This window comes from Schistocerca americana, chromosome 5, assembly GCF_021461395.2.
Source record: "Schistocerca americana isolate TAMUIC-IGC-003095 chromosome 5, iqSchAmer2.1, whole genome shotgun sequence".
Taxonomy (NCBI): domain Eukaryota; kingdom Metazoa; phylum Arthropoda; class Insecta; order Orthoptera; family Acrididae; genus Schistocerca; species Schistocerca americana.
In genome coordinates this window covers 353394457-353413302 of record NC_060123.1, presented here as the reverse complement: position 1 = coordinate 353413302, position 18846 = coordinate 353394457, and positions in this window count along the sequence as shown.

The window sequence follows — 18846 nt, the reverse complement described above, 5'->3', positions numbered from 1 at the left end:
GGCGGTGAATCGAGGAAGTACAGTACATGCTGACGAAACTAAAATGAGCTCTAACATGTAAATTAAGCGTTTCCGGACACATGTCCACCTAACATTTTTTCTTTATTTGTGTGTGAGGAATGTTTCCTGAAAGTTTGGCCGTACCTTTTTGTAACACCCTGTGTATTACAAAAATTTAACCATTGTCTGTAGTCGAAAGCAGTTTCCATATCGAGAAATTCCAAGAATGATTCTCGATTATTTTTATGTAAATGTCTTGCTTCACTCTCATGCGTAAAGTCTGAACGGCATCGTTGATGCTTCTGACTTTCCTAAAGAGATGCTGACGGTCATGCAAACTATCCTTGATGTCCCTGCCCAGTGTTCTGTACATTACTCTGGTTAGAGACGAACGCCAGGATGAGTAGATATTGAGCAGGGGCAAACTATGTTGGGCCGTTCACACTTACGTACCCTGGAAACTTTATCATATATTTATAGAGATTGTTAGTCACAGAAACTAAATCCAGTGCAGTATATTGTCAGTTACGGTAAATATGGTCTTCCGGTTACTCTTACCTATTCACATGTGATACAGAGATAAAACTGTTTGTACAGCAGAGCTCTGTGACGAGTCCAGTACTGGTCAAATAGTACATACAAGTAATAACTTTGTCTATTCTTGAATAAAAATTTTCGCCTGTGAGTTAAAATAAGAATTTTAATTGGAATTTGAAATATTCCATAAATTCCTCATAGCGATCTACAACGATTATCGAAGATATTTTCTTTGAGAAATGCACATTTATTGGAAAACTGTCAGTTTTATGTAAGAAATAATAAAGCATTACTTTAGAGAAAACACGTATGTCAAGCAATAGACCATATTGCCTGTTTCGTCATCACGTTGAATCCCTACATGAAATAGACTACGGTGAAACGTCTACAACATCTACTCTACTATTTTGAAAAAAAGAGATTTAGTACTACGCCATTAAAGGAAGAGACTCAGTGCATCATAAATTAAACCAACAATTGTCAGTTTTCTTTTCTGCGACCTCTTTACTGAAAATGTACAACTTATCCTTCGACGTTCGTAGGTATCAACTTGCGCTTATGTATCAACATTTCTTTTAGTAATGGAGTACTGAAGATCCTGTCTGATGCCGAACTGGTAAGGGCAGTAAAATCGTGGGAAATGCTTCTGCGATAGCTTGGCAGCTCCTGCAAGTTCTATCTTGTAAACCATCGTCATTCTACCTAAGCGAACACGATTAATGGGTGCAACAAAGCGAGATGGTAAATTATTAACTCCTAATGACTTAAAACTGAAACAATTCGGCGAACGAAGATAATGTGACTAGTCAGGTGGCATCCCCAATTAATGAAAATCTCAACGAGGAAGCATTACAAGCTTTTGGGAAGGTATTGACGGACAGAAAAAAATGATTCTTTGAGGTCATTTCGACATGTTCTCAAAACACAATAAGTTTAAATGGCTCTGTGCACCAAGGGACTTAACATCTATGGTCATCAGTCCCCTAGAACTTAGAACTACTTAAACCTAACTAACCTAAGGACATCACACAACACCCAGCCATCACGAGGCAGAGAAAATCCCTGACCCCTCCGGGAATCGAACCCGGAAACCCGGGCGTGGGAAGCGAGAACGCTACCGCACGACCACGAGATGCGGGCACAATAAGTTTAATTTTATTCAACGAAGTCATCGAAAATCCTGTATATGGTACGGTTTTTGTGTAGGATCACATAGTAACGCTAAAGTTGTTTCTGCCAGAACTTATCCCCTGCACCATATTTAGAGCGATCACCCGGTGAATCTCTCTTCTTGCCGTACGCCTGTACTCAGCGTCTCTGAAGATAACAGTAAGAACTGCTCAGTCTGATTATATATGTCTTACTAGTATTGCACCGTACGATTGTCAAATGAACAATGGATCTATATCCAGTTCCCTAACAAAGTATTATTAGCTTTAAACGGACGTTAAAACATTATTAGCGTTTCCGGAAATTTACAGTCAATGAGAACCATTCCCAAAATCAAGTGGTCTGTTTACAGAAGACGGATGTTTTATTGTTTCGGATGTACCTGTGTATTTGATATATAAGAATTGATGTGCATTCGAGTTCTATCTTTCACAGGAGCCAATCGGACCCTACGAACTGGCAGCCCAAGTAATAAGAAATGGCTAACATGATTTCGATGGGACAAGCTTTGGTTGATGGTAAGTACCCACGGGACAAACTACTGAGGTCATCGGTTCCTACGCTTGCACACTACTTACTCTAACTTACGATAAGGACAACACACACACCCATGCCCGTTGTAGGACTCGAACCTCCGACGGGAGGAACCGCACCAGCCATGCCAAGGCCCCCAAAGACCGCACGGCTATCCTGCTCGGCCTTATCTCTGTGTCTCACATCATCAATCTCCAATTGTAGAGAACCACTTTGTCTCCAAACTTTGTGTCCTTACGTTGCACAGGCAGCTATTGTCCAGTGATTACTTTCACTTATACTAGTATATCTTTGGCCAACGTATTGGTGCCATTCGTTGACATCCCACTGCGTTTTTTGGTAGCTGAAAATCGTCATCGTGCAAAGTAACGAGACATATTGCTTATATCCATTATTTTAATGTGATTCAGTAACAGTGGGAATTATGCTCTCTTCGAATTGCAACTCACGTTGCTATATTTACGTCATCTGCCACACACACTGCAGGGAACGGGTAGCTAAAGAAAACGACGTGTATGTACTAGGGTTAAACTGTCTGGTGGTCAATGTGTTTGACTGAATGAGCAATACTTCCCTGATTATTTGAGCTGCTGCTATGGCCTACATAGCTCTGTCAGAAAAATTGCCTCAAGTCAGATCTGTCCAGCATTTATAAACAGCGTGTCCGTATCAAAATAAAAGTTAACTTCAGAAACATAGAAATCTAAATCTTTTTTCCTTCATTACATTCAAGGAAAAATTTCTAGGAAATTCGAAAAAAGTGTGATTCTTGTTCATGAAGTAAATATATTTTACAGCTGATGAAAAGTAGTTTTTTGTGATTTAATTTTTTCGTAGAAAAGTTCTATTTCAAGTACATACGGATAGAATGTGTACATAGTTTACAATACTCTATTTCTTTGTCCATTTATAATATCCCTTTACTAAATGGAAATTAATAGGTGCTACCCCTTCTCAAGGATTAAGCAGACGTGTTCGTTGTGTCTAAGGACTAGAGCAATGAGGAATATTCACTTCGGTAAAATACACAGCAATCTGTTGAAAAGAAGAACAAAGTCGTGAGTGGTATTTGATTCTACGTTCATTAAGGGACAAAAACAGTATGTAACCAGAGAAACATATGTGTTTGCCAGTCCAAATAGTAAAAATATTCTCATTTAAAAATTTACCTCTTTAGATTTAGAATTCAGCAATAAAATGTACACCCAATATATTAATAAGGCGAGAATATGTTAGAAATATCAGTCACTCACCGCTTCTATACGGTCCCTACTCTGACACATGAACAAAATATTAAACCTTCCCACACTATAACATTTAACAACTGAGCAGTATAATCAAAAATATTTCTACAACACTGGAGCTCAATTTAAAAAAATTCTACAGTTTGGAACCCTAGGAATGCGATATTCACAACACTCTAAGTACCAATCTTGAAAGACAGAAAAGGATAATAATTTTTTCGAATTATGTAGCAATATTTAAGTAAACGGAATTTCAAACAGTTTTCAAATATACACCAATGATTCCTGCTAAATTTGTTTTTTTGATTTCTCTGAGCAATATATGAACTACAGCATGTTTTAAACTCTTTTAGTAATTTGACTTTAGCCTTTGGAAAGTTTAATTACTAACACTTGTGAAAATCAATATAATGATTTGACTTTTAAGTATACTCGGAAAATATCAGGAGAGGTGATAGGACCATAACATGTAGTGCGTGATTTAGGTCAGCGATCTTCTCGTTATGTACAAAAATCGAATTTCCAAATACAGTGAGTTTGAAAAAGAAGTCCCTAGATTGTGTCCTAGAATCTGCACAAAGTAACATACACTATTCTAGTTTGTGGCGTTTGATTCATCTAGTTTAGCTCCCAAACATTTGGCAGGTCTGCTTGACCTTGAGACGGCACCAGTGCTGTTCCCCCCCCCCCCCCCCCCCCCCCCTCTGTTCCCGCAGCTCAGTCCAGGCATGAATGCAGTGCAGTGCAGAGCAACTCAGCTACAATGTGTACTCTGCAATCGAAAGCGCAGTGCTGCAATAGAAAGCGCAGTGTGTTATTTGACTTCTGATAACTGAGCCGGTTATAACGCTGCAACGTAATTTTAGTCGTCAGTATGGTGTTGAACCAAATACAGTAAAACTATTCATCATTCGCTAAAGTCTTTCAAGGAAAACGGTGTTTTAAATGCAAATTCACCAGGTAGACTGAGAACTTCTGAAGATGTTGTGGAACAGAACCGTGTTTCGTGTGTTCAGAGCCTGAAGAAATTATTGGCCACATGTAGTCTACAATTAGCAGTGCACAAATATGATGTTATGCGCAAAAGACTTAAGTTGTGCGCTTACAAATTGCAACTGTCACATGAAATAAATCCGACTGATAAATTCGTCAGGTGTGAGTTTGGTGTAGACTTTTTAAACAGAATCGATGATGATGTCAGTTTTTTTAAAAAAGATTCTCTTTTCTGATGAGGTTACATTTCATATCAGTGGAACAGTTAATCATCATAACTGCAGTATTTGGGGACAGAGTATTCACATGAAGTTATTCAGCATCAACGTGACTCACCCAAAGTTAACGTCTGTCACGGTTTGGTGGAAGATCGTGTGATTGGTCCTTCCACATTTGTAGAAAAAACAATAAATGGTGATGTATACTACGACATGTTGCCAGAGCATATGTTTCCAAAAATGGACGATATTGAGGTGGAAAATAGGCTTGTGTTTTCCCAACAAGATGGCGCCCCACCTCATTACAGAAACCGTATGTGCGGCTCTTGACGCTCGCTATCCAGGAAGTGGATAGGCAAGGCTGGCTCAATACCTTGGCCACCACGAAGCCCAGTCTGAACCCCACATAAAGATGTTGTGTACAGGGAAAACATCTGAGACATCTATCATTTATAGGAGAGAACCGTCGCGGTGGTTGGGACAGTTACACCTGAATGTTGCTGAATACGTGGCGAGAAGTGGAATACCGTATTGACGTGTGTAGGGCAACAAATGGATTCCTCGTTAACGTCTACTAACATTAAAGAAAACTTGAAGGACTTCTTTTTCATTATATGTACTCATTGATGCAATTTTTCGTCAATTTCCCCATGAAATTTGTACTGAAAACTAAGGATTTCTTTTCCGAACACCATGATTATTGACCCACTGCAATGAAGCGAGTGATTCATATACGGTCGTAAATCTAAATAAGCCCCAAATATCCTGGAAGTATTAAAATGATGACCTGCTGTGGCGACTGTGCTGGAAAGTATTAACCAATTTTAGCTCTGAACCTACAGTAATCTATTAAATGTCTTCTTCTCAAGATCAGATTTCTTTGAACATTCCCCATTACGGCATGTCGTAATATGGTATCAAGTAATTACTTACAAGGAAATTGATATAATTCTACCTCACTTTCCATTGCAGGCCAAATTTGGCAAGTAACTACAGGTTAACTTGAGTTCGCTTGGCGTGCTAACTTTGTAGCCTCGCACCTTTTAATTGATGCCCTAACACCCCATATACTTACAGGGAAGGATTTCATCTCTGCCTTCTCCCTCCTAAACATGACCGTTCTCCCGATTCCGTTCACATGATTAAACGTAATCACAAATTGTTTTTCTTATATTTGAACTCGAAGACAAATATGCATCTTAATTCCATTCAATAAAAGGAATACATACGTCCGCAGAAAATAATAACAACATATCAGTGTTATTTCCGCGACATCAACGACATAAAATACTGGTGTTACACGTCGTGTAAGTGCTAAAAGTGACTACAAGTGGCCAACTAGTGTAATTTGCTCCTGATGGACCAGCACACAGTCTATAAAGTGTATGCCATGCACACTAGCCTAATTGCTAATAATTTTATCGCCAACACCGCTCATTATAAGTCAAGATGATAATTTTCGTTTTTAGAATTAACCTATGAAGAACGACATGTTAGTGGGTCTTAGTGGTAAAAATTCTGCTTTGCCTTATCAGCATTATGAATCAAACTATCTTGAGTAATCTAGTTACGTGTCCAGTTGCTCACTCCGAGCAAACTGCTGATTCAAATGACGGACGAATATAACTGCAAAGAAATGAATGAAGAATACTAATGACCATGCCCACATTTTTGTGTGTCCGTATTATTTCAATTTCTTCTATTTTATTTCCCTAAAGACATGTGTTTATTTTCTCAAGCGTATTTACTTCTCTGGACAAAACATTTTAACAAATACTTCCATGTCTTGACTTTTTAAACATAACACGTGTTTTCAGACAAGATGAGTTCATGTACCATTTGATGAATTGGAATGTTGCACAGTCTAGAATATCGGCTTATTTGGCCTAAGATGATGACCAATACACATATTCTAAATGTTTGTGTGAGAGACAGTGACGCTATAAGGAATACTAATCTGAGCAGGTTACTGTAGTTCTCCAAAGCGCGTGACATATCCTTTGCGGGGTCTTCTTTATAAGTAATTATTCTGCTACTAGTGACGATTTCCCTTTTTCCGTATTATGTGCGACGTGTTTCGGGAAATGTTTCCGACTTTCGACAGCACTTTTCTCCCTCGTATGTAACTTTTTCGCAATGTTTACTACATGTGAGGTTCTACATGGTTCAATTGTCCTGACTGCAACGTACAAAAATAGACAATTTTTAGTTGATTATCGACCTTTATTTGTGATGGGTATCTACATTTGGAAGACCTTTTACTCATAACTTCCTTTTGGTCCATTTTTGCAGTCTCACAAAAATTAAACACCATACACAGTTTTCTGTGGAGAGTATATATAGAAAATAACGAACATATATGAATACTCGTAGATGCAGTCAACAGAGATAATCTTATTGGTCGTACAAAGAGCATTATATACATTTGAACGAAGAGTATTTATCTCAATACCGTTATTAATAATTTGCATATTTCCATTATACTATGTTGTATGGTTTACTGTACTGAGTTAGCTCACCTTCAAGTAAGAAGGTCTTCATTATTCAAAAACTTGCTGTAAGAATAATGTGTGGTGGTCACCGATGGTCATCTTCTAGACATCTGATTAAGGACGTGGGTATTCTGACTACAGTTTCACAGTATATTTATTGCCTCGTGAAGTTTGTTGTAAATAATCCACAACAATACAAAGGGAACAATAAGGTGCATCATTATAGTACCAGAAGGGAAAAAACATTTATTACTTCACATTAATGTTGCCTTTAGCGCAAAAAATGGGTGCATAATACTGCAACAAAGGTTTTTGATCATAACTGACAGGAAAGTAAAATTAATAACGAACTGAGAAAGTTTTTCTTCATAACTTCTTCTATTCTCTAGAAGAATTTCTGTCTCTATGATGTGTAAAAGATGGTATATAGGAATTGCTAGTTCACATCTGCATACATTATTTTTCACTTTGTAAGAAAGGAACACTTAGAAATATTCAGAATGTAACCATATGTGCAAGTTAATTTGCGATTTGAATGTAAACCTATCGGGAAAAATAACCCAAGAAATGTGTAACTATCTTACTAAGTAACAAAGTAACTCTGGATCATAATTTGCTTATATCTACTTGCAGTTATGGTTATGACTGCTTGTTTAAGTATACTGGCGATGTGTCTGAAGATATTCGCTGCTTCAGTTTCACTATTCTCGTTTGATAATTTATCTTCTCATTTTATGTAAACTGAACTTATCCACAGTTTGGCTGGCAGATTCACTTTGTACACCTTTATTAGTTGTAGGAGTACTTCGACATTTCACTCTACTTTCCTGTATGGGGGTCCTGTATTGTTCATGTGCTTGCCCACAGCTATTGTATGTCTCTCGTGTACGTAGGCTTTAACGCACTCTGTATAACTAGTGTGGAACTCTCAGCCAATAAGTCCACTTGAAACACACAGCATTACGTTTCCTGTTATTTATTAGGTTTTCTTGAATTTTTTCAAAAATATTTTCAATCATTAGCGACATATTGCCAATATATGAGATGCTAGATTTACAATGGTTTTTGTCTTTTTGTTCCGTGTTGTGACTTGTGGTTGGTTCATTTGGGGAAGGGAACCAAGAAGCAAGGTCATCGATCTCTTCTGATTAGGGCAGGATGGGGGAGGAAGTCCGCTATGATCTATCACAGGAATCATCCGGGTATTTGCCTGAAGCTATTTAGGGAAATCACGGAAAATGTAAAACATGATGGGTTTGAAACGTTGTACCCCCTTATGTGAGTCGATTGTTTTAAGGTGTTGCTAGCGACTGGGTCTTTCTTCACTTTGACTACTTCTGTGTCAACTATGGAAGCAATATAATCATTGGAAACTAAAATTTGTTTCATTTCCTGATTCATGTTTTATTGGATTAGTGGTAATTTGTAACCCTATGTAACACTGACCTGTATGTGTGTATTTACGGATTTTTGGTAACATGAGGTTGCGGAGATTGTGGTGTGGTTTTTCGTATTTTCTCCATTAATTCTCAGTCAGCATGTGTGGTTAAGCCATGCTGCGGCTCGCGTTGGTGCCGTTGCTAGGTTGGCATCGTGTAGTTGGTATTGTTATGGTTGTCGTCTTCTTCTTGTGTTCAGTGGCGCCACTTCGTTTGCAAGCATTGTCTAGCGGTGTCTGTCATTAGTGACAGCAGTGGCGGTTGTCGATATCTAGTAACGGTGGTTCTATCTTTTGGTTGACGTTGTGGTTTTTCCGTGTAGTGTGAGTCGATAATTCGGTTGGGGATAGACGAGCAGCCAGGTCCATGCCCTGCAAGAACACGCTGGGAACACTGGCGGCACACATGCTCTGCCAGATGGGAGGGCGGTAGTCGCGAGGGGTACAACCTCGTTGTCAACCGGACCCAGGAAGTTGAAGTTGAGTGCACCCTAAATCAAGTAGTGAAACCTCCACCACTGTGGGATCTCGCCATTTGCTTGCGTGTTGCTGCTAGCAGTGTCGCAGGGACGAAGAGCAGCAAATGGAGCATTTGGAGAAGGCGAACATAATTAGCCTTCTTCATTTCTTGTTATTAATTGTTGCATTCTAATGTTAATATCTGTGAAGTTCAACCAGTGGTGTTTTTCCTTTCTAGTGACCGCTAACACCCCAGTTACCTGCCCTGGAGCTTAGTTTATGTTACAGCAGTGTACTTTCCCTAGCCTTGCTACTGCTATCGATTAAAGCATGTAGGTCGACAGATTCCTTGATTTGTGGACCTGGTGTTTTTTTTTTTTTTTTACTACTCTGGTAGTAATGGTTCCTTTCTGCTTCCGGATGCCCTAAGCACCAGAGTGCTGACCGCCGGTTCCAGCTTGGGTGCGTTATTCCATCATTGCAGTGGTCATCAGAAGTTAAGTAGATTCGGTAAATGATTATTGGTCTTGCATTTAAACTGCCGCTAGCCTGAGCTACCATCTCTGAAGTGAATCTAACTTTTGGCATCCTGTCTCATCGCTTCCGAAGTTTCGATGGACTATCCCAGGTCAATCCTTGGAGCAATGTCTGTGCCCCCTCCCCCCCTCCTTGATATGGTCAGATTTAATGATTATTTAAAATAAAACATGTTTTATGACAGTAATTTCAAGTTTGATGATATTTAACTGGTTCTTAAAAGGATAACTAGTCAGGCCTTCAGCAGTGAAACAGTTTTAAATTATTACTTTTGGAGCGTTCAGCCGAGAAATAGTTTGAATTGGCTGTCATTAAGGCCTTCAGCCGTGAGTGTTACTTGTCTTAAAATTTTAATTAGACATTGATGAATGTTCTTTTGAAAATATTTTAGTAACTGTAATTGAAAGTTGAAGAAGTTAACTGGTTCTTAAAACATTGCTATTCAGGCCTTGAGCCGTGAAACTGATTTTAAATTGTTACTATTGGGACCTTCAGCTGAGAAATAGTTTTGAATTTGTTGTCATTAAGACCTTCAGCCATGGAACACTTCTTAATTTATTGTCACCTTTTATTTGTTGTTATTTCCAAATAAAGTGTACGTGATTGAAAAATATACTAACGAACAGCAATTGATTATGGCCCAGTCAACAATCGCAACCCAATCCTGCCTTCCTTGTTACCTGGTCTCAGTGATTGTTTCTTGTAATTTTTAGGTGCAGGTAACTGATAATTTTACCTTGTTCATGTTCCACTGTTTATGAAATTTTCTGGTGTAGAATACTGAAGCAGTTTATAACGTCTGTTATGTATTTCGTAAACTCTTTGACTAGCGTAGTGTGTCATCTACATATCCCCCATTAAGTTAAATTTTATTAATCGGGATTCTCGGCTGTTAAGCTATTTTTTTTTCAAAATGTTGTATGTATAATAGTATGTCACCTATGGTGCCACATATACACTGAACAACCAAAAAAGCTGGTACACCTGCCTAATATCATGTAGGGTCCTCGGGAGCACCCACAGGTGCCTCAACACGACGTGGCATGGACTTGACTAATGTTTGAAGGCGTTCTGGAGGGAACTGACACCAAAAACCCTGCATGGCTGTCCATAAACCCGTAAGAGTGCGAGGGGATTGAGATCTCTTCTGAACAGCACGCTGCAAGCCATCCCAGATACGCTCAATAATGTTCATGTCTGGGGAGTCTGGGGGGCAGCGGAAGTGTTTAAACTTACAACAGTGTTCCTGGAGCAACTCTGAAGCAATTCTGGAAGTGTGGGATGTCGCACTGTCCTGCTGGAATTACTCAAGTCTGACCGAATGCACAATGGACATGAATGGACACAGGTAATCAGACAGGACGCTTACCTACGTGTCACATGTGAGAGTCGTTTCTAGACGTATAAGGGGACACATGTCACTTCAACTGCATAGGTCGCACACCATTACAAGTCCTCCACCAGCTTGAACAGACGCCTGCTCATATGCAGGGTCCGTGAATTCTTGGCTTGTCTCCAGATCCGTACACTTCATTCCGCTCGATACAATTTGAAACGAGACTCGTCCGACCAGGCTACATGTTTCGAATCATCAACAGTCCGATGTCGATGTTAACGGGCTGAGACGAGGCGTAAAGCTTTGTGTTGTGCAGCCATCAAGGATACAGGAGTAGGCCTTTGGTTCTGAAAGTCCATATCGATGATGTATCGTAGAATGGTTCAACGCTGACACTTGTTAATGGGCCTACAATGAAATCTGCAGCGATTTGCGGAAGGGTTGCACTTGTGTCACGTTAGGGGAACTACCCACTACATCGCTAATTCGGAGATGCTTTGTTCCATCGCTCGTGCACCTACAATTTTTTTTTTTTTTTGGTCATCAGCCTACTGACTGGTTTGATGCGGCCCGCCACGAATTACTTTCCTGTGCTAACCTTTTCATCTCAGAGTAGCACTTTGCAACCTGCGTCCTCAATTATTTGCTTGACGTATTCCAATCTCTGTCTTCCTCTACAGTCTTTGCCCTCTACAGCTCCCTCTAGTACCATGGAAGTCATTCCCTCATGTCTTAGCAGATGTCCAATCATCCTGTCCCTTCTCCTTATCAGTGTTTTCCACATATTCCTTTCCTCTCCGATTCTGCGTAGAACCTCCTCATTCCTTACCTTATCAGTCTACCTAATTTTCAACACTCGTTTATAGCACCACATCTCAAATGCTTCGATTCTCTTCTGTTCCGGTTTTCCCACAGTCCATGTTTTACTACCATACAATGCCGTACTCCAGACGTACATCCTCAGAAATTTCTTCCTCAAATTAAGGCCGGTATTTGATATTAGTAGACTTCTCTTGGCCAGAAATGCCTTTTTTGCCATAGCGAGTCTGCTTTTGATGTCCTCCTTGGTCCGTCCGTCATTCGTTATTTTATTGCCTAGGTAGCAGAATTCCTTAACCTCATTGACTTCGTGACCATCAATCCTGATGTTAAGTTTCTCGCTGTTCTCATTTGTACTACTTCTCATTACCTTCGTCTTTCTCCGATTTACTCTCAAACCATACTGTGTACTCATTAGACTGTTCATTCCGTTCAGCAGATCATTTAATTCTTCTTCACTTTCACTCAGGATAGCAATGTCATCAGCGAATCGTATCATTGATATCCTTTCACCTTGTATTTTAATTCAACTCCTGAACCTTTCTTTTGTTTCCATCATTGCTTCCTCGATGTACAGATTGAAGAGTAGGGACGAAAGGCTACAGCCTTGTCTTACACCCTTCTTAATACGAGCACTTCGTTCTTGATCGTCCACTCTTATTATTCCCTCTTGGTTGTTGTACATATTGTATATGACCCGTCTCTCCCTATAGCTTACCCCTACTTTTTTCAGAATCTCGAACAGCTTGCACCATTTTATATTGTCGAACCCTTTTTCCAGGTCGACAAATCCTGTGAAAGTGTCTTGATTTTTCTTTAGCCTTGCTTCCATTATTAGCCGTAACGTCAGAATTGCCTCTCTCGTCCCTTTACTTTTCCTAAAGCCAAACTGCTCGTCACCTAGCGCATTCTCAATTTTCTTTTCCATTCTTCTGTATATTATTCTTGTAAGCAGCTTCGAGCACGAGTTGTCATGCTGATTGTGCGATAATTCTCGCACTTGTCAGCTCTTGCCTTCTTCGGAATTGTGTGGATGATGCTTTTCCCAAAGTCAGCTGGTATGTCGCCAGACTCATATATTCTACACACCAACGTGAATAGTCGTTTTGTTGCCCCTTCCCCCCAATGATTTTAGAAATTCTTCCAAATTTCGACATCAACCGTATACAAAAATCGATAACAAACTAAAAAATTTCTTTTATGTATTGGAATAAAAACAACAGAACAATGCAGAACCTCATAGAATGAAGGCTCTTTGAATAAACAGCATAGCACGCAGAGAAAATCGCACTTTAAATGGGAATCATTTCCCAAAAAAATTTGTGTAAAATATAACCAAAAGGAAATCGTGATTGCTATCAAGGAAGTTATTTATAAACATACTTATTGTTTTCACAGTGGCAGGACTTCACAACCCATTCCTAATGGATCAAATCATATTGAGAGTTGTACATTGACTACTTACCTGACAGTACTTTTTTGGTTCTTGAGGTCTTCTTCAGTATTATGGACAATCTATTTACTGATCACGACAGAAATACAAAGTCTTATTAATGCACTGATCTGGATTTTACTTGAGCAAAATACTGAAGCATCCTCAAAAATCCCATTTTAACGCGAAACATGCAATGGGACAGGAAAGACACTATTTTTGAACATATTGACTGTATAGGAAAGAAGTTACTCTTCTATCCATAATTACCATTTCATGATTATGGAGTAAATTATACATGCCTATTTTGTCGTTAAACTTTAGCCCCGATAAAGTTTACAACATTTCACGAAAAGTGCATCATCATAAGTAAGATGTAATCTTCTCACATACTTCATACACCCCATTGTCATATAATTTAATTGGCTAATTTACAGATTTAAATTTACACCATCGAAAGATATAGAATATTTACTTGTAGCTACACGCAATGTGACTCATACCTGCATAAAAGTTTCTGATACAGCATGGGATCAAAAGTATCCGGACATCTCCAAAAACATACATTTTTCACGTTAGGTGCATTGTGCTGTCACCTACTCCCAGGTACTCCATATCACAGACCTCAGTAGTCATTAGCCATCGCGAGAGAGCAGAATGGGGCACTCTGCGAAACTCATGGATTTCGAACGTGGTCAGGTGATTGGGTGTCACTTGTGGCATACGTCTGTAAGCGAGATTTCCACACTTCTAAACATCTCTAGGTCCACTGTTTCCGATGTGACAGTGAAGTGAAAACGTGAAGGGACACGTACAGCACAAAAGTGTACAGGCCGACCCCGTTTGTTGACTGGCAGAGCCCGCCGACAGTTGAAGAGGGTCGTAATGTTTAACAGGCAGACTTCTATCCAGACCATCATACAGGAATTTTATACTGCATCAGGAGCTACTGCAAGTACTATGATAGTTAGGCGGGAGGTGATAAAACTAGGATATCATGGTAGAGCGGCTGGTCATAAGCGACACATCACGTCGGTGAATGCCAAACGATGCCTCGCTTGGTGTCAGGAGCGTAAACTGGACTATAAAATAGTGGAAAAACGTTGTGTGGCGTGACGAATCACAGTACTCAATGTGGCGAACCGGTGGCAGCACATTTATTTTATCTCAAACGGATAACGAGATCCTGAAAAGGAAAGCGAGTTGTGAGACCTGTGGTGTTAGTAAACCAGTGCAAAATAACAGGATCGAATATTTGGGATCCAAGTTGATAGAGAGACCCTTCCAGCACATGTACATTGATTTTGTGGGCCTCTTCCCTAGCTCTAAGACAGATTTATTTTAGTTTACATTAAAGTCTTTAGTGGATATGTTTTGTTGTTACCCACAAAAGTAACGACCACACAAATTTAGTAGGAATTTTTAGCACCTTTGTCTTTACGTGATTTATAGTGACTGATCATGCGACTGCATTTACAGCACATAAATTTAAGCAATGTTGCCTTCATATGGAAGTGTGGCACTGAACTGCAGTACCTCGTTATCCAAACTCATCATATACAGAGACCTTAAGTTCCTCCTGATACGCTACCATACTCATAATCTGAATGGATGCGATCGTTCACCTCCTGGTTAATGATGGAGTTAAACACCGCATGCTATGAACGTCATCAGTCCGCACCTGAATTTGCTCCTGAATGGACTAGCCATTCCGTTGTGTAATTTGTGAACTGATGATGACCTCTTGCCTTAGAGAAGAAATGTTTGGAATGTGGTTTATCAATCCGATGTTGGCAAAAACAAAATCAGGAAAGCATGTAAGAGAGAAGTCATACATTAGAGTTTAGGCAGTAAGCAAGACACTACCGAGTTCGTGACATGGTGGATGAGCAGTCGATGTCTTAAATTCGCACGAGGATCACAGTCGGCCAAACCAAGAATTTTTTGTTTGAAGTCACTAATAGTTGATTCAGAGCAGCTTGTGATCTTTTCTTATACTTGTGCTTACTTCTGGACTGAGGGCCCAGAACCAAGGCGTATGCGTTGTTCTGAATGACAATATCTGAGCTCCTGCCAAGGGAAACATCGATCTTAATTATTGTCATTATTCTTCGTAGCTATCTGATAATTTTTTCATGGGTTAATGGTACATGAAGAAAACACTCAGCCGGCCGGAGTGGTCGAGCGGTTAAAGGCGCTACAGTCTGGAACCGCACGACCGCTACGGTCGCAGGTTCGAATCCTGCCTCGGGAATGGATGTGTGTGATGTCCTTAGGTTAGTTAGGTTTAAGTAGTTCTAAGTTCTAGGGGACTTATGACCACAGCAGTTGAGTCCCATAGTGCTCAGAGCCATTTGAACCATTTTTGGAAACACTCATTCTTTCAGTTTAATGACGTTCTGGACTTGAAGCACAGGTTTGTCGTAAGGTAAATTATTGAAAACAGTGCAAATGGTAATTAAAGATTTTGCTAAGCATATTGTTACCTTTTGAATATTGGAGTAAATACTGCAATCCCGACTTTCACTTCTACATCTTGTTATTTAATCCCACTGAACCAGTTAAAAAATTTTAATTAAGAGATATTTTGTCGTTGATATTTGTTTGGGGAGTAATATTTTCATTAGTGTCATTTATTGTAAATCAAAGTAAAGGATATGTGTTTTCAGCAGATGAATATTGTTGTACGCCTATCTCAATAAACCAGTTCCACTTATAACGACCCCAATATTTACACGATATCCACGCAAATTAATTTAACTATGCCAGACACCTCTGGATAATATATCGATCATAATACAGAAATCAGTGAAACATGGGCACCGCTCTCGTTTTTGCTCTGATCTCTTTGCATTTTCTTTTTGCTATTGTGATAATCTCTCTCGGTTAGTTCTACGAATTCGATGAAGTGATCATTGGAGATTTTTCTTGGACTGTTACTTAATTATTTGCAATTAATACTATTAGTATAAATCAGCATATCAAGTAAATGTGCTTGAATCTAGAGCGTTTAGTGTAGAGGATACTTTTTTCAAATATTAGGTTTAAAATGCGTGTTTTGTGGACTACTGTTACTTAACCATTATTTCTTTAAAATGTACTGTTAAAGTTTAACCATATTTCATTTACAACCCTGTCCTTCCTTTACAGCTTCATAATTTTGTGTGGTTTTTGAAACACGGAAGCACTTCTATCGGTTATTACAGTTTGGGTGCGCCATTTCATGCGCTGTAGTCTTTTGTTTGTTAAATACTGTAGTACCTGCAGTCATTTTAATATTACGAAGTCTGATAATCAGTTTATTACCCATTTCCGCAAGGAAGCATTTTTAAATTCACAGCCAGTAACAAATTTTACCATGAGATTTGCTCTCGAAGCCAAAAGTGTGGGCTTCTTTCAGAAGAAATTGCATTAACTTTCGTAAAAGATCAGAATCAAGTCTGACATTCAGCGAAAGAGGCTTCAGTTTCCTTTAACGTTGCCGCAATTGCTTTTCATCTTAATATAAAAAAAGTTCACAACCCTAACTTGCCTTCCATATTAATTGCAAGTAAAATAATTAAATCCCAGTTAATGGGTGGTGACGTTAAACTGGTGATCTCAGATGAAGGCTGCCACGGAATAAATAATAAATAGAATTTAATTGTGTTTATAGTCGTTACAATTTCATATTTTTAATAATGCGTATTTTCTGTTCCATGTTTGAAACACATAACAATGTGTGCAGTTGACAAACGTCAAGGGAGTGAACCTAGAAAATCAATAATAAAAGCAATAACGCAATAATAAATCACATTTGTTAGGTAAGAAAAAACAGTTCAAGGCCAAATCTTGTAATTCGTCTGTGTGAATTTATAAAATTACTTCGTGTGACTTTTAGATGTGCGTGTATGGAAGTTACGCTCCACGAGATGCTGGAAGTTACTAGTCAATTCGAGTAATATCTACGCGTGGTTGGATTGTTTGGCTTTCTTGGTAATTATTACCTCTGTAAGTGATTTTCGTATCTAGTGTATGTGCTTTAGGAAAGTGTATTTTTGGTGTTTATGATTTTGGACTATGTATCTAATTGATATGGGGAAAATGGGAAAGACTCCGACAGTTGAGGAGGAGAACAATATACTCGATTCGGAGTTAAATACAGACGATCGGAAATTCCGGACGTTGAACCGGACGCTACAAGTTCTGTCGCAAGCAGTGCTGATGGGCTGGCAGAATTAGAAGCCAAGACTGAGTTAGCAACTCCCATATCTGTTCCTTTTGCCGAGTTGTACATAAGAGTAACAGATGTCATACAGTAAAACTTCTTGCACCCAGCGCGTGAACAGATCGTACGAATTAGTAAGCGTATTCAAGACAAAATGAACGAAAACTTTGCAATTTGCATATCAACAGGAGGAACAAATAAGCAGCGGAATTGAACACCAGATGAATATTAATTTAGAACTCTTAGAGGAAACGTTAAATGCAGTTATTCGGCGGATAGCTCGAGAGCGGTCTGCTGAATTAAGCAAAATAAATTCGAAGATAGAAACTGTTACTAATACCTTTGCTGAGTTACAACGTGCATGTAAAGGTACACCCGAGTCGGTAAGGCAGTAGAACTCGGAAGTGAGTGCAATAAAGGAAATGCAGTCTGAATTGCAAAATACTGTACGACAGATCGCGTAGTAAAGTGACCAGTGGAATGCGGATTTCGTTACCTGGCTTCATGACAAAAACAAACAGGTTACCGAGTGTTTAACAGCACAAAGTAACAGAATTAATAGAGACTTCGTCAACTGCTTGCATCAAAAGGATTCACAGGTTAACGTAGCGCTTAGGACTGAATTACACACTGTAATTCAAAATTATGGTGCTGAAGTCTTACCTCAGCACAATAAGGAGAATATTGAAGTAAAAACAGAATTCGAACAAATTAAAACGAAGCTAAATCGGGATAATCCTAAGAGGAAACATGTCGTGGAAGAACACGTAGGCAGATTGCACCATGAGTTGTCAACTGCAAGCAATAATAAAGGTGAAGCCCAGCAGAAACGCCAACAAACAATCTGCATATGCATTTACAGCCTACACAGTCGGACCTCTTGTACAGAGAAACACACTATTGAGTGGTATTAATCGCGTGATACGCGGACGGCATATGCTCTGACGAACATCTTGAACAAGAGAGTTTGCTCAAGAATCGTCACTTTCAGACGTACATCCCAGACAAAAAAGGGATGTCCTTAGGTTAGTTAGGTTTAAGTAGTTCTAGGAGACTGATGACCTCAGAAGTTAAGTCCCATAGCGCTCAGAGCCATTTGAACCATTTTTCAATGGACTGAGAACTGTAGGTCCATCCCTTGGTTTTTTAGCCCGTTTCCCCTGGGACCGCGCCTGAGTAGGTGGAAGAGTAACTACAGTCGGGTGCAAGTAAGAACAATGGCCTCAGTTAGATAACAAGGACAACAGTAAAGTATCAATGTAAATGTAAATGTACTCAAATAATCGCCCTGTTTCTGAAATGAAAGAAGAGGTATCCACGTAACATATAAAACTATGAACTAATTCCTATGAGTTATATAAACATCAAATGAAGGGACTTCATTTAATTGTTGATCTGCAACATTCAAAAGAGATTTATCTCTGCATTTA